The following is a 16,143-nucleotide window of genomic DNA, read 5'->3' on the forward strand; positions in this document are numbered from 1 at the left end:
TAATTCAAAACCCTTCGAATGGAGGGGATATACAAAATTTTAAAGAAAACCCCACTCCAGCAATCCCCCTTTGGTGATTTTATCACCACCAAAACACCCAAATTTAGAACCCTTTTACAAAATTTTGAAATGACTTCTTATTCAGGGCTCATAATTCAGTTTCTCCATATTCTTCTCTTTTTACTTTCTTGTACATATTCTCATTCCACTCATCTAATGTTATCTCTTCCATTTCTATATCTTGACTCCTTTCTTTTCTTTTTAAATTTTCTCTTTTTGTTTTATTCTTTGATTTCTTATTTTTACAACACATACACCCTAATTTTAGAACTAATAAAGCAACTATCACACATGTTAATGGAAACAAAATTTTACCTACAATTGTACTACCTATTTTAGCTAAGACATTTTTAATAACAGCTATTTTCTTTCCCACTCTCGTCCATACATTTTCAACCTCCAGTGGTACAAGTTCATCATGCAGTTTAGTAATATTTTTGATATAAACTTTTAGATCTTTGCTTTCGTCTGGAATGTAAGTGCAACAATGTTGAACTTTCAGCATTCCACAGACTCCACCCTCTTTTGCCTATAGAATATCAAGGGCAAGTCGATTTTGCAATACCATAGCACGCATGGCAACCATTTCAGTATTAACCAATAAGAATCCATTAGCGGTGCTTGTTGACAAGCGATCCACTACTGTAGATAATTTTTTAATGTTTCCTGCATTCAGAGATATTCCCACTGCTGGCATCAATGCACTAAAAATGTCACCTACAATTTCTGTCCAAGATTCTCTCTTTCTACGCACTAAATGATTATTTAAGCTATTTACACCTTCTTCTCTGTCCATGTGAAAAATCTTTGGAAAGACCTGGCCAATATAACATGTGCCATACCAATGGTCTGGCAAACGATAATATGCCTTATTCCCACAAATGTAATATAATCCAGGAACAACTGGATCATTTCCACCTCTAAATCCCCATCCACTTGCAATAAAATATGTATCATGGCACTCATTAGTCCCTATGAAATAAACATCATATTGGGATCTTTCCCTCGTAATACATAATTTGCCTTTCTGTGATGCATCTATAGCCATAGTTGGACTGGCTTCATTTTTCAACCCCTTTTCTTTATCCATATCCCAAACCGTTTTATCCACTTTACTTCCTTCTGCCTTTTTCTGCATCTTTAATCTCTCTTCAACCATGTCTAAAAATGTCTTCTCTTCTTTCTTCAAACTGCATGTTAAATTGTTTCTAAAAATATATTCTAATGTTAATTCATTAGTTTCTATAAAAATTTCACCTAATACTTTAGCAGTTTTAGCTGGGTTTAGTTCATTATTCATAGGCAATTGTCCAAGAATGTTATCTACATCAGAATATTTATATTCTAATCTCCCTAATTTATAAAACAAACTAACTATTACACTACATGTTCCAGTAACTGGAAGGTGATGGTAAGTCACTCCCTCCGCAACTGAAGCAGGTAACTGCATGCAGACGTAGCAGTCCCTTACATCCATAGTTTTTACATATTCATACAACAATTTTGAAAATACATTGTTAGCAAAATCATTAATAGACCTGTCTTTATACAAATGAATTTTTATTTCTACTGTCGGTACTACCTTTGATGTCTTAACTATATTAGTTTTGTTTCCACTATGTCCTATTGTATCTATAGTAACCTTAAAAGAAATAACAAGAGCAAGGATGCTCAATAGAAGCATTAGTAATCCTGTACAACAGCAACATGTTTTACACCATCTTTTCATGAAGGTACATCTATTTTTACTTCCATCTACGTTAGCCATCTTTACTAAAATGGACCGTGTCTTTTGACTTAGCCTCTTCTACTTTGTGACCAGTTTCTAACCATAGGCTTCTAAATACCTACAAGGGTGTATTAGTTTTCTACTTTTACTCAATTATTGTTTTCCACATCAACAGCTTCTTTGTTTTATTCAGTTTGGCATTTCATCATCTTTCTCCTCCTTCTCCCAATCCGGATACAGAAACTCCTGAATCTCCGCTTCTTCTCCAATGTCGGACAAGATAACTCTCAGGATTCCTGCTTCTTCTTCTTCTTCAACCACTTTTAGTACAGTCTCCTCTGGATTTCCTTGACTATCTGCCTCTTGCTCTTCTTCAGGCAGTGCCACGTACGTCCATTCTGGTTACTTTAACTTCTGGTTAGGCTTTCTTATTCTTCCGGACTCTTTGGTTACAACTGTTTCTTCCTCCTTTGATTTGTCCTGACTCGTGACTTCATTCACCTGTTCAGCTCTTGGTGATCTTACTCGAGTAAATCGATATCTCAGTCTTTTTATTTTGTTTGGCCAAACTTCTGGTTTAACAGTTCTTTTCAATTTACTTTCTTTGACATTCTTTTCATGGAGGAGTGTGGCTCAATGGTTAGAGCGGCAGACCCTGAAGCAGAGTTCTGGCCAGGGACCAGGGTTCGATTCCCGCCTCGGCGGGGCTCGGGCTCAATTTCCTCGGACCTGTCTATTCTCGCCTTGGTGCCTATTCTAATCATGGGCCCCACGCTGCAACTCTGGGCAATAGCTTGCTTAGCCTCCACACCGGCCCCAACAGCGCTAAGGATGCCTGGCTTCACCCTGGGGGTGCCCAGGAGTGGACACTTCACAGGGAAAGCCAGGAGGGGTTCCACAGCGGTATGAGTATCAGCGCCAGGAAACCGCAAAGGCGACACCGCAAGGTGGCCGTCTGGTGACAGTGCGCTCTATAAGTACCTTGACATTTACATTTACATTTCATTCTTTTCCTCTCTCCAAGCTCTCTTTCTCAGAACTCGGCCTTCAGGTATCTCGTTTTCACTCTCTTCTGACTCTGTCCACCACTTGTTCTGAATTCCCTACTTCTGTCCCTCCTCGGGTCTCCGACACGCAATCTTCCTGCTGGCTACTTGTCCCTTCACCGAGCTGGATATTGCAGTTCCCTACACCTCCTCGGGGGTCTTCCTCAATCTGTCCCTCTCTATCTGTACCTGTCCCTTCTTCTCTTATTTCTACCAGTTCAGGTGGAATTTCTCTCAACTTTGCATCTGGGACTTCCTTTTCTTGAATTTCTTTTACTGCTTCTTTGTCTTTTCCTTCTTTCTTTTTAGGTTCCTTTCCAGGAACTTTCTTTCTTTGCTCGTCTTCAGAATCTGAGCTGTCAGAAATTTGCAATCTTCTTCTCAGAGAGATACTTCTGGGGACCAATATCTGACTTGGTTCTTTTTCCCCTGTTTCAGGATTTTCTCGTGTTTTTGGTTCTTCGTTGTCTGATTCAGTACTTGACTCTGATTCGTCATAGTACTCTTTCTCCTTGTAATCCACTGGATTTGGTATCCTCAAAGTATGACTGGCATGGATCCAGTTTTTCAGTCCAGCACACTTCACAGCTGTTGTCGTGGTCAGAATGACTTGTCTTGGTTTTCCCCACCTGGGAACCAAACAGTTTCTTCTTCGCTGGACTTTTATCCGCACCCAATCTCCTGGGCTCAGATCATGGGCTGGCTTCCTTTCAAGGGTGGTGGCATCCGCTCCAACCTGATGAAACACAGAATGAACTGCGTCAGCCAGGCCTTTACAGTACTCCAACACCATGTCATCAGAAATTGGCATCAGTTTGTTGACTGGTATGAATGCATGCCTCATCGCTCGTTCCATGATTATTTCATGAGGACTTAACCCTGTAGTTCTATCTGGGGTTGCACGTATGGTCATCAAGACTAGAGGCAAGACATCAGGCCATTTCATGCCTGTGGCTAAGCACATTTTTCCAATTCTGTTTTTAATTGTACCATTCATTTGCTCAACCACACCAGAAGCCTCTGGTTGGTAGGGACAATGCAGTTTCTGTTGTACATTCAATGCTTCACTGATCAATTTTACAATCTCATTATAGAAATTCCCTCCTCTGTCTGATTCAAGGGTCACTGGGAACCCGAACCTGGGGATGAATTCTCTCAAAAGCAGTTTTGCTACTGTCAATCCATCATTTCTTCTTGTTGGATATGCTTCTACCCACCTCGAGAATAGGCAGACTATGACCAATACATATCTCAATCCATTACATCTGGACATCTCAATGAAATCTACTTGCATTCTGGTAAAGGGCCCTCCTTCTCGGCCTATGGTTCCTAGACTAACCACTGTCTTTCTTCCAGGATAGTATTGCTGACAAATTAGACATCTCTGACATAGACTCTCTGATATAAGTCTAAATTTTGGGTTGTACCAGGTCTGTTTAAATGACCTGATCATGGCATCTCTCCCTATGTGTCCCTGGCCATGATACATCCGTGCCATGGTAGACAACATGCTATCAGGCATGACTGGTCTTCCATCTCGATAAAGCCACACCTGATCCTTCTCTCTTGGTGCACATCCTGCTTTTACCCACTGCTTTGTTTCCTCCTCTCCTGCTTCTTCCTGCAATTGCCTCATCTCTTCCCATGTTCCTACAATGTTAGTAAACATTAAGGAATAAGAAGTCATCTCACGTTCCTTTCCCCGATTGACTGAATACTGATTTCTAGCACAATACTGTGCCATGTCATTGGCATATCGATTGCCCACAGTAACATAGTCTTCTCCCTGACCATGAGCTGCACATTTCACCACAGCCAATTGCCATACTGTTCCCCTTAGTCGTGCCTTACGTCCCGTCTAGAGCCCTTCGCTCCGGTTCACTGCATCTAGTAACCACAACAAAAATCACCAAAGCCCGATGGGGCGGCCGTTCCTTTTCCCACACCGCCGCCAGACTGTGGAATTCTCTTCCCTTAGCCCTCAGAGAGAATAAGAATCGGCTGGCATTCAGGAAAGCCTTGAAAACTCATCTGTTCGCAAAAGCGTGTTAACTCACCCTGCAGCTCGCCAGAGTAATCAGTTGAAGCACTGCGAGGCCTCCGGGTAGTTACGCGCTATATAAATATAATTTTTCATTTCATTTCATTTAGGCAGCTGTATCGCCTCAATCAATTTTCCAACCACTTCTGCATTCTTAATAGGAGTTCCACTTGAGGTCAGGAAACCTCTTTGTAGCCAAAGTTGGCCAAAATCGTGGACAACTCCGAACCCGTATTGGCTGTCAGTTATCACAGTCACTCTCACACTCTTTCCAATTTTGCATGCTCGAGTTAAGGCCATTAATTCTGCTACTTGAGCAGACCTTACTCCTTTCAGGTAGGATGCTTCCAAGACTGTTGAACCGTGCATACTGCATATGCTGCACTTAGCACCCCTTCTTCTGTTCTCAAACATGACCCATCAACGAACATCACATAGTCACTTTCTGTTAAAGGTATATCCTTTATGTCTGGTCGTGGTTTCGTGCAATACTCGAGCACATCCAAACAATCATGATCTGGATCATTTTTGACTTCCACTTCCACACCATCAGGCAATAGTGTTGCAGGATTCACATTCACACATCTTGCGAGACTCACATTTGTTGCACCTAGGATAACTTTTTCATACTTAGTCAGCCGACTATGTGTCATGTACTGAGTACGACTCCTTGTTAAGAGAATCGCCACATCATGAGGTACATACACTTTCACAGGATATCCTATCACAATTCCTTCACTCTGCTCCAAACTTCGACATGTTGCAGCCACTGCTTTCAGACAACCAGGTAAACCTGCAGCCACTGAGTCCAACATTGATGAGTAATATGCAATTGGTCTTCTCAATCTTCCATGTTTCTGGATTAGCACAGAAAGTGCACATCCATTTCTCTCACTGCAATATAGCTCAAACTCTTTTTCATAATCAGGCATTCCTAGTGCTGGGGCTTCACACAATCCTTCTTTCAATCGTTTGAATGCTGCCAATTCATCTTTGTTTAATTCAAGGGGATCTTTTTCATCACTCCTTGTTAGCCGTACCAGAGGTTTTGCTATCAGCGAACAATTTTTGATCCACTGGCGGCAGTACCCTACCATTCCCAGAAACATTCTCACTTCTCTTTGGGTCATGGGGGCTCTCATTCCCTTTATAATTCTGATTCTGTCCATTGTTATTTTCCTCAGTCCTTTTTCAATGTTATGTCCCAAATACTGTACTTCTTTCTTACAAAACTGCAATTTTGCTGGGGACACTTTTAGTCCTCCATCTGCCAAGTGATTTAGTAAGGCTATAGTGTCTACCTCACAAGCTTCACGTGTTTTCAATGCCACAAGGAGGGCATCGATGTATTGCACTAGTACTGAACTCTCGGGCATTTGCAAACTCTCTAATGACCTTTTCAACAACTGGTTAAATATTGAGGGGCTCTCTGTATACCCCTGTGGGATTCGGCACCATGCCAAAACACGATCTCCAAACCGAAATGCAAAAATTTGCGGACTGTCGTGATGCAATGGGATGGAAAAGAACGCATGGCACAGATCAATCAGTGTATACCATTCTGCATCATGGGGAATCTGATACAAAATCACTGATGGATTTGGTACAATGGGACAACATGGTACAACAATTTTGTTCACTTTTCTCAGGTCTTGCACTATTCTGAACTTCCCATTCGGCTTTTTCAGGCCCATTATGGGTGAGTTACATGGACTGCTCATTATTTCTCTCAGAATTCCTTGCTTAATCATCTTTTCTATTATTGGAGTTACTCCTTCAGTAATTTCTGGTGTCAATTTATATTGAGGGACATTGGGATAACGTATTCCCTCTTTTACTGTTATTTTTATTGGATCTACATTTCTCATTAGTCCTACATCTTCTCCAGTGAAATCCCAAACTTCTGCTTTTACTGATTGTTTCAATTCTTTAGGCAGTTCATCTGGATTGAATACTGCATATGTTCCAATGACTTCACATTCTCTGTTGGCTATGGTCATTTTATACAATACATCTTCATCTGGTGTTTCAAATGCTATTCCATCAGGTGTACAAAATATGGTGCAATTCATTTTGCACAACAAATCCCTTCCTAGCAAATTAACGGGACTTGTGTCACACACCACAAAGCGGTGTATCTCTGAAAATTTCCCTATACTAACTTTTACTGGTTCTGTAAGATATGTCTATAACTGTTGGTTGGATACACCAACTACTTGGATTGTTTCATCCGAGAGAGGAAGATTCTTTACATCATCTGATCTAACAGTTGATCGAGTAGCACCAGTATCTACTAAGAAAGTAATGTTTTCATCATTAACCTTCCCATCTACAAAAGGTCCTGTCTGGTCTACTTCTAGAGTTGCGCCAAGTACGCACTCTTCTTCCTCCCTTCGGCACTGTCAATATCCTGTTTCTGAATCGCTTTCATCTTGCTGCAGCCAACACTATGAAACAGCGCGAGCGCGTGATGGTTTATTTACCTGTTCTTCATTGTAGAATCCTGATTCATTACTATACTTCTGTGTGTTTCTGCTTTGCCGAAAAGGTGGTTTTGGCACCTGATTCCGTGAAGTTACTACCTGCTGCTGTTGCTGCAGTTGACCACCCACCTCTTTCTGCACCTGTGGATTCAATGATGGATTTTCATTATTAGCAATTGGAGGGTTTTTACACTCGGATTTCCAATGTCCTAACTCGCCGCAATTATGGTATGGGAACTTCTTTTTAGCTTCTTCTATATTACCTTTCCCCTTTCCAAATCTTGGCTTAGTTCCCGATTTGTTTGATTGTTCTACCAACTGAGCTTCCTGTCGTTCAGCTACTTTTACCTGTGCCCACATAGCCTTTTCTTTTAGTTTTCGCTGATTTGCCTCTATTTCATCACTGAAATATTTAGCATGTCTCAAAACCTCATCTTTTTTCTTATTTTGCCAATCAACCGTATGTTGTTTTATCATATCACCAATTTCTGGGCGTAAACCATATACAAATCTGTACACGAAATGACTCAAATATTTTTCACTCAGGTTTTCATCTCCGCTAAACTGCTTAAAAGCCTGAATTAACCTCTCATAGTATGCATGTACTGACTCTTTGCTTTCCTGATGGGTTCTGTCAATTTTGACCCAATCGGTCTCTTTAGGGGGTACCTTATTTTTCAAAAATACCATAACCTGCTCATATTTCTTCATTACTTCTGGGTCGGGAGCTCCTGTCTTTGGATCCCTAGAATACTCTTTAGTAGGCCAGTCTATCATAAGCTTACACTCTGACCACAAATCAGCAGGCACAATTATGTCAAATAGACTATTCAAATCTACCCACAATACCTTTGATAATTTTACAAATCTGTCTACCTGCTGATACCACTCGACGGGCTTTTCGCGTAGTCGAGGGAAATCATTCGTAAAAGACAAAATGTCCTGTCTTGTCCATGGGACATGTACATATCCTCCTCCTGGAATCTCTCTCATGGGGTATTCTGTCGCTACCTTTTCTTTTTCTCTTACAGGAAATGCTGAAGCTGACTTTTCTGAAGCATCATCACGTCTTTTATACCACTTACTTCTCCATTTATCCACGTCTCCCCATTTTCTCAAAAATCCGATTATGTCCTTAATCTGACCTATCCATCCTGTAGTATTCAGGTTTTCTATGTCTTTCTCAGTGAAATCAACCCGATAAGGTTTTTTGTAGGGCCTTTACCATGTCAAACTCTATTCCCATTTTATATGCAATTTCTCCTAATTTGTCATGCAAGTATTTCGCTCTCCATGTCGCACTCTTACACAAGAATAACAATTCCTCATCCTGATAATTTTTCAGTTTTTCAGTAGGGATAGTTCCTACTATCAATTCTTCTAATACCATTCGTAATTTTGCCACATCTATTGACTGAGATTCCTGATCCTTTTTCTGTAACCCTCTGAGCCATTCGCTTAATTCTTCCACAGAGGGTCCGACTGGACTTTCTACATTATTTTGTTCTGGAGCTTTTTGGGGTTCTAATAAAGTTTCCATTGTCATTCTACTCTTTTCAGTATAAATTTGATTCACAAATGGATTATTTGAAACATTCGGTTCAAACATATTTATTGCCGGTCCCCACGGATTCTCAATTTGAGTCCGTTCTGGGTTCTCAATTAAATTTGGGTTTCTGTACGGCACTGTCAAGCAATGTTCGCTATCCTTTTGTTTCTCAAATATGGGCATTACTGGACCTATCGTTACTGGGACTGTTAACGCTTCTAGATTTTTAGTCAATTCTCTTATTTTCTCTGTTAATTCTAGAGTAGTTTTAGCCAATTCTGCTGATTTTTCACTATTTACTCTATTTTCTGCCTGTTTTTCTACCTCTCTTGCAGAATTATTTTTCCCTAACTCTGGCGACATAGTCTCTGTTTTAATTGTTCTCAATGTTTCTCTCATTGGGGCACTTGGTGTTAATGTTTCTGGTTCTGGTCGGTACGGAGGTGGATTTTTATAAAACACATCCTCAAGAACATCATCTTCGGATTCATTCGCTTCATACCCACTCGATTCCACATTACGCCTTTTCTCTGTGCATTTTCTTCCTTCATTCTCTCCTGACATTCTTACAGGAAACACACCCTCAGCCATGCTTGCATTTCGCCACCTCTTCATTCGCTCATCATGCGTCTCATGTCCGTATGGTCTACCAAACATATATCGGTAGCCCCTACCATTTCTTTGCCTTTCTCGTTCATGCATTTCGTCTTCCCATTCCGTCAAAGCCTCAAATTGCGTCGGTCTAGGTCTTGGTTCTAAGTCAGTCATTCGCTCTCGTAAATTTCTTAAAACTGCAAAATTAAAGGAACCATGTTCTGGAAATGCCAAGACTCCATCGTCCTTGGTATATTTTACCCAATTGTCTAACCAAATACAAGTATGATACCCTTATTTCGCAATCATTTTAGATGCGGGTGTTTTCGGTGGAGGAAGTAACTGTCCTTCCCTAGTCTTAACTGGTTTGTCCTTTTTGAACCATTTCTTAACTTTTCCAAACCACATCTTTTTCTTTTCTGGTGGTTGGTAATACATTTTTCTTGCTTTCTGTGTACCGTTTAGTTCTCTTACAATGGTACCGCTATTCTGTCCACTCACAGTGCGTCTTACACCAACGCACCAATCAGGAGCGTCTACGTCACTGTCTCAATCCTCCAATCTCAGCGCGACTCACACTAACGCACCAATAGGGAGCGTTTACGTCACCTTGTATTTCTCCACTCCTAGCACGGCTCTACACTAACGCACCAATAGGGAGCGCAGTAAATTTTCTTTTTGCATCAATTTCTACAATTCTGTTAGTAAGAACACAAAAACATCTCCATTGTCTGTTTCGCTAACCAAAGAACAGTAAAAGACCTTTCCCACAAGAATTCCGTCTTTCCCGAGAACAGCGCTTACCTCTATTCTACTACGGAATCAATACATTTGTTAATAAAGTAGCACATCCCTCTACCTTACCCTTCTAACAAGCATCAACTAACCGCTTCTCTAGATTTTAAATAATACTAGAGTTTCACCATTAATTAAAATGCCTTTTTCATTCACGCACTTTCATACAGGAAAATGTGGTACAATCACACAGAATTCTGTCTTTCCCGAGAACAGCGAACAGTCTGTTCTGCTACAGAATTATAACACACGTTAACAAAGCAGCGCTTCCCTCTACTTTGTCCTTCTAGCAAGCTCAGAATATACCTGCTACCTTTTCAGTAGTAAGCGTTATCGGTATGCCATTTGGTTTCCTGGTACTTAAGACCAAAATTTCACAAGTAACCCTTTGCTATCATTCACACTTCTCTCACACAGAGAATATCACTAATGGCAACACACGGCGATGCTACCGAATCGAACCCAGACAATGCGCCGTGCAACTTCAATTGTCACACGTTTTTCCCGTGTGCATACGGGTGACCACAATTCCGTCTTTCTCGAGAGCAGCGCTTACCTCTGCTCTGCTACGGAACTGTTACCAATTCCCGACTTCCTATATCCCAGAAGTCGTGCAGACAACATAAAACTCGACGCGACTCAACATAGAGTGTTAGTACATAAACCAATATCAATCAATAAGCTATCTACAAGCAATCGTCACTAAACCCAAACCATAGCTAACCATAACTCTGCTACCAGAAAAACTGTTGCAGCGCGGAATGCTAAATCCCTCTTTACGTCACAGACTATAGATCTCTACAACCACATTCTTTCACTCATTCACTGGTGGGGCCCATAACACCAACATTAATTCTCCATAGATCTATAGTCACAAGAGGTGATGATCACTCCGTACGCTGTAATGAGAGGAAATACACGTAATCCCTAATGAGCAATAAGTTCACCTATTCATCCTACCTCACCGGAATCTAAACATCAACCTAGTAATTCATCTCAGGGATAGGCCATGGATCAGCTTAGTTGCTGGGTGGTAATGACATTCAATTCTCTAATCAATATAAATCAATGCATTACTCAAATAATAACCCAACACAGTTCTTGTCATTAGAATGAAGAATTTATCTAAAATAAGGCATGAAAATCAATAAGCATTCGGCAATTCAATTAGCATATTTACCTATTCTGGCTAAATGTCGTCCTCTAAGTCAAGTCAGATCTTTGGTCTCTATGCCCATAAATCAATAGTTCAGTTCGCAAAGGAAATGGGCATCTGATCAGTCCATCAGAGTCTCAGGCAGACCACTGTCCAGCAGAGTCACCGTCCTCTCCGTCAGCATACCGTCAGGAAGTCAAGAAGAAAAGAAGAAGAGGTTTTTTTCCCCTCTGTAGTCTACATCTTTTATAGGAAATTTAACGGAAATAAATGAAACATTATATGTCTTAAACAGTTCTGATTGGACAACTAGGATCATTCCGCTCAATTCTCAGGCGCTAAATGTTACACCTAGATGTAAATTTTAAACTTTATTAACAGTTGCAACAGTTGCACGTCCTTTCGGGTCGTTTTGGTTCCCATACGAGTTGGTGTCCATAGTCATCAATTCTCACCATTCATGTTCACGACTGTCCATTGTTTTGAAGGTTGACTAGACATAGTTCATGAACGCAAAATGTTTCTTTTTAGAAGTAATTCGACTTTCACAAATTGTATGTAACTTTCTTGTTTCTTTCAGAGCATCTGGCGAGCAGCCCAGAAATATTTCTGTGTGTCTTCGTCAAGTTCAGGTCGTATGGAGGTCAATGTTGCTAGTGGCAACGCATGCGCACTTCACCAAGAAACGTCATTAGCGTCTTTGTCACTCAAATAGGGATGGCAGCCATTTTGTGGCCACTCCAGAAAGGTCAACTTAAGCAAAGAAACACAAAAACGTAATTAATACATGGAAATGACTATTAAAATGTTTTCCCCTTGCTAAACCCTTTATGTGTGTGTATTTATCTAGCAGTAAGCAACACTCATTGCGGTTTATACTCACAATTTAGAGCACAATACATAATAACATCACGAAAGCAACATATAACATGCAAATTCTAAATATCTCTTATTAGTATGCGTACGCAAATCAGTTTACGTATTAATTAGGCCATGCAAATGCAATTCCCACGTGTATTTTCTATTAGTAATGTTGATTAATGTCAAACACAGCAAATCATTAATACTATTAAGATTAGTCATTATTCATTTTAATTCAAAACCCATAGAATGGAGGGGATATACAAAATTTTAAAGAAAACCCCACTCCAGCATAGCCTCAGCTTCATAAGGAAGGAACGCGCCAGATGCGGGTGGTGGAGGCTGGGTATTTAATTAAGGGGGACAGAGAAGCAAGGGTATACCCGCTTCCTTGATAGGTAGAGCAACAGCACGCTCAGGTAGCGCAGGTAATGGGTGTGATTAAAGCCCAATGCGGGTGCGTCGGTAAGATGCAGGTCTGCTAGTCGTGCAGACAGATCTAAGAAAGGACGATAGCAGTATTACTCACATGTCGTTGTACAATGCACAGGTAGAAGGGGGGTGGGGGGGAAGAAGGAGGGGGAAAAAACACAAGGGGACTTACTGGAGGAGTCACGTGTGCCATCAGGAAGGAGGAGGAACCCGTATGTATTCAGGCAGCACTAGTTGTAACTTGGAAAAGGCAGTGCGGTTGTCTTGCACCGGCTGTCTAGAAAAGGGGAAAGTGCCATATTACTGGTGTGAGTGAAAAGGCGGGCATCAAAAGCTGCGGGAATATGTCATGCTAGGCTTACTGTGGGAGCGGTAGGGGCCGATGAATACGTATGGGTAGCCCGTAGTGGATCGGCAGAAGAACGCTATTGACTGGCGTGCACGGCCGTGAAATCTGGGGGAAACGAATATTGAGTGGCTGCCAACAAGCACCACGGCTCGGTGTGTTAAGCAGGATCCTAGCGGGAACTTACTTGAGTTCTCTGAGAAGTAATCAGCGGGGTGCACTGGAGGGACCCGGTGTCAGCAGGGGAATTAATCCACAATTCTCTTCCTCGAGGAAGGCGAGAATAAATGCAACGCGTGCGTTAACGCAGCTTTTGATGCCCGCCTTTTCACTCACACCAGTAATATGGCACTTCCCCCTTCTCTAGACAGCCGGTGCATGACAACCGCACTGCCATTTCCAAGTTACAACTAGTGCTGCCCGAATAACTACGGGTTCCTCCTCCTTCCTGATGACACACGTGGCTCCTCCAGTAAGTCCCCTTGTGTTTTTTCCCCCTCCTTCTTCCCCCCCACACCCCTTCTACCTGTGCATTGTACAACGACATGTGGGTAATACTGCTATTGTCCTTTCTTAGATCCGTCTGCACGACTAGCAGACCTGCATCTTACCGATGCACCCGCATTGGGCTTTAATCACACCCATTACCTGGGCTACCTGAGCGTGAACTTGTGCATAATAACTAATATTTAATTGGTATTCCTCATTCCTTCATCCATTCATGTGCCTTTATCATAGGCCATTGCCCCGTATGCTGCTGTGAACGTTGTACAACTAGTGATCTCCACAAGCCACATCCATTATATAAGTAAAGCTACACATTTTATCAGAGTCTATGGCACCTATACAGGGCACGATTCACGTTTAGCATCCATTTTCTATTCACGGGTAATTCCGCGTGTTAAGACAGAAACAGAATAGATAAAGTTGTTTCCCAGAATATGGGATGAAAAAAGTGCCGGGCTTCAGTTCCCCTTGCAATGCGGTGACATATGCATGTGCCGCGGCCACGTTACGCCGAACAGGTAACATAATGGGAAGTCCTCCCGCTATGAGAGGCACATCGGATCTGACTCCCACTACCTCCATGGCGGGTACTGGACAATTTCCGGGCAGAGAACCTACCTTGACAAAGTAAGGAGTTGTAAGGTTTCTTTTCTACGGCATGGAACCACAACATGAGGTCACTTGTTCATTGAGCATGGATGGCCACGCCACGAGAAACCGCACCATAAGGTGGGGCAACCTTTTTCACATATCGTGGGTAACAGATATTTCATGGTGTATTCCCACATCATAAAGAGTGGGAAACGGGCAACCTTAACAAACAACGAATTTATCAGCTCTGTGGCATAATTCATTAGCTGCCTCACGACATTGAGATCCCTACAGAGTCTTTGGTTCTCTTGCGTCGCGGTGCATGACTTTATCAATACCCACCACATGGGTCCTGCAGGCCATTACGATGTTATATGCTACTGTTTAATCCTAATCTTCTATGTTTTTATTTTTCCTCCAGAGTTTGACTACATGGGTTCTCTCCCATTTACTCGCCAGTTTTAGCATGATTCTGATGAAACTCGGTGAGTTGGGCTTTTCGTTGCGCAGCATGAGTGATCGCAACAAGAGTGCATTGGACTTCGGTCCAGCAGCATACATTTCCCTGCGAGCATTTAGAGCATGATTAGATGGTATGTTCCATTGTGGACATTTACATATGTTTCCAGACCAATTAGGTTGACGTATAGAAAAAGGTGGAACATGCGTGACTTTAGAGATGAGAGTTATGAGAGGGTACTTCGAGTGTCTGAGTATGTACTCCCGATAGTTACCCCAGCATGAGTAATTATTTCATTCTCTTTGTGTTTTCCCCCACAGATGATCAAGTGTGAGTTACTTAGGGGTTCCCTCCCTGTGGTAATAACAGATTCCAGGGATACCTAATCCAGGTATTGAGGGATAAACGTTTTTGGGATCAGATAGGTCCTGAGGAATGCCGGTGTGACCCAACACTGTGGGCACTTCAAATATGGCATAAACATGTTGACACTTTGGCAGTAAGGAGGGGTGAAGGAACTCTTAATTCTTTCCTATCACCACCATCGTTTTTAGACCTAGCCGGTGGGTCCAGAAATAAATTATTGAGCAGAGACAGCACGGAGCTAGTTTTAACCTTCACTGCACTTTTCTTTCGGTGATCCCAACATATATTTGTATGTATTATTTCGTTCATGTTTCTATTATCTTGCCCTCCCTCTGCCCCACCCCAGGCGTTGGTCTGCGCATGGGGTGTATTGAAGCAAGCCCTATGATGAAGCATGTCACAATGGTGTGAGTGAGGTCAGGATTTTTTCACTGAGCACGTGCCGCCTTTGGATCACTTTTCGCTACTCCTCCACGAGTAACAGTTCCATAAGCCTCAAGGCCTGGTTCATATGTCTCATAATTAGATGTGGACATAACGAGGGGTTAGCCTCACAATCTGACGTCCCTAGAGGGAAGCTGGTGTCACAAAAGTTTTAAAAAAAAGGGAGGGATGGGCCCTGATATAAATTAATATTCTTACAGCCCTGAGAGACTCTGCTGTGCAGGGTGTCAATGGGAGCAAGCTGGTAGGCCACAAAGCAATATGCCAAGGAGAGTTCCAAAACTTGAGTTCACATGAGGGAATAGACCATCAACTCAGCAAAATGTAGTTTTTAATGCGTAACATTGTATTAAATCACCCCAAAGTCTCTTATGTCTGCAGCCTTCACCCAATTATTGCAGTCCCAGAGAGATGGCACCAGGGTGATGTTGTTCGTGAAGTTGCCGAGCACAAGAGGGGGACGTGTCAGAAAACTTCCCAGAGGTATGTGCATGTAGCCCAACTGGGCTACACATGCGTCCTCACTCCCAGAAGGGGATGCCGCCCAATTGCTGCTGCATGTAGAGCGCGGGGAAAAGAAAGGGGAAAAAAGAGCAAAGTGAAACAAGAAATCTGGGAGGGAGGGGAGGTGCAACACACACCCAAAAGAATCTGAAAAGAAAACAGACAGAGCCGTGGTCATG

General features: G+C 42.0%; 1 long non-coding RNA gene across 1 annotated transcript in view; it reads left to right on the forward strand.

The window, feature by feature from the left end:
* LOC146799987 (uncharacterized) overlaps nucleotides 1-12,201 on the forward strand; it is a 67,691-nt gene extending 55,490 nt beyond the window's left edge. Inside the window, exon 3 of the long non-coding RNA XR_014967610.1 lies at nucleotides 12,034-12,201. This is a non-coding gene — a long non-coding RNA (uncharacterized LOC146799987). The remainder of the gene's footprint in view (nucleotides 1-12,033) is intronic.
* Nucleotides 12,202-16,143: the final 3,942 nt, after the last annotated feature.

The sequence above is a fragment of the Triturus cristatus genome, chromosome 8 (assembly GCF_964204655.1).
Source record: "Triturus cristatus chromosome 8, aTriCri1.1, whole genome shotgun sequence".
NCBI classification, from domain to species: domain Eukaryota; kingdom Metazoa; phylum Chordata; class Amphibia; order Caudata; family Salamandridae; genus Triturus; species Triturus cristatus.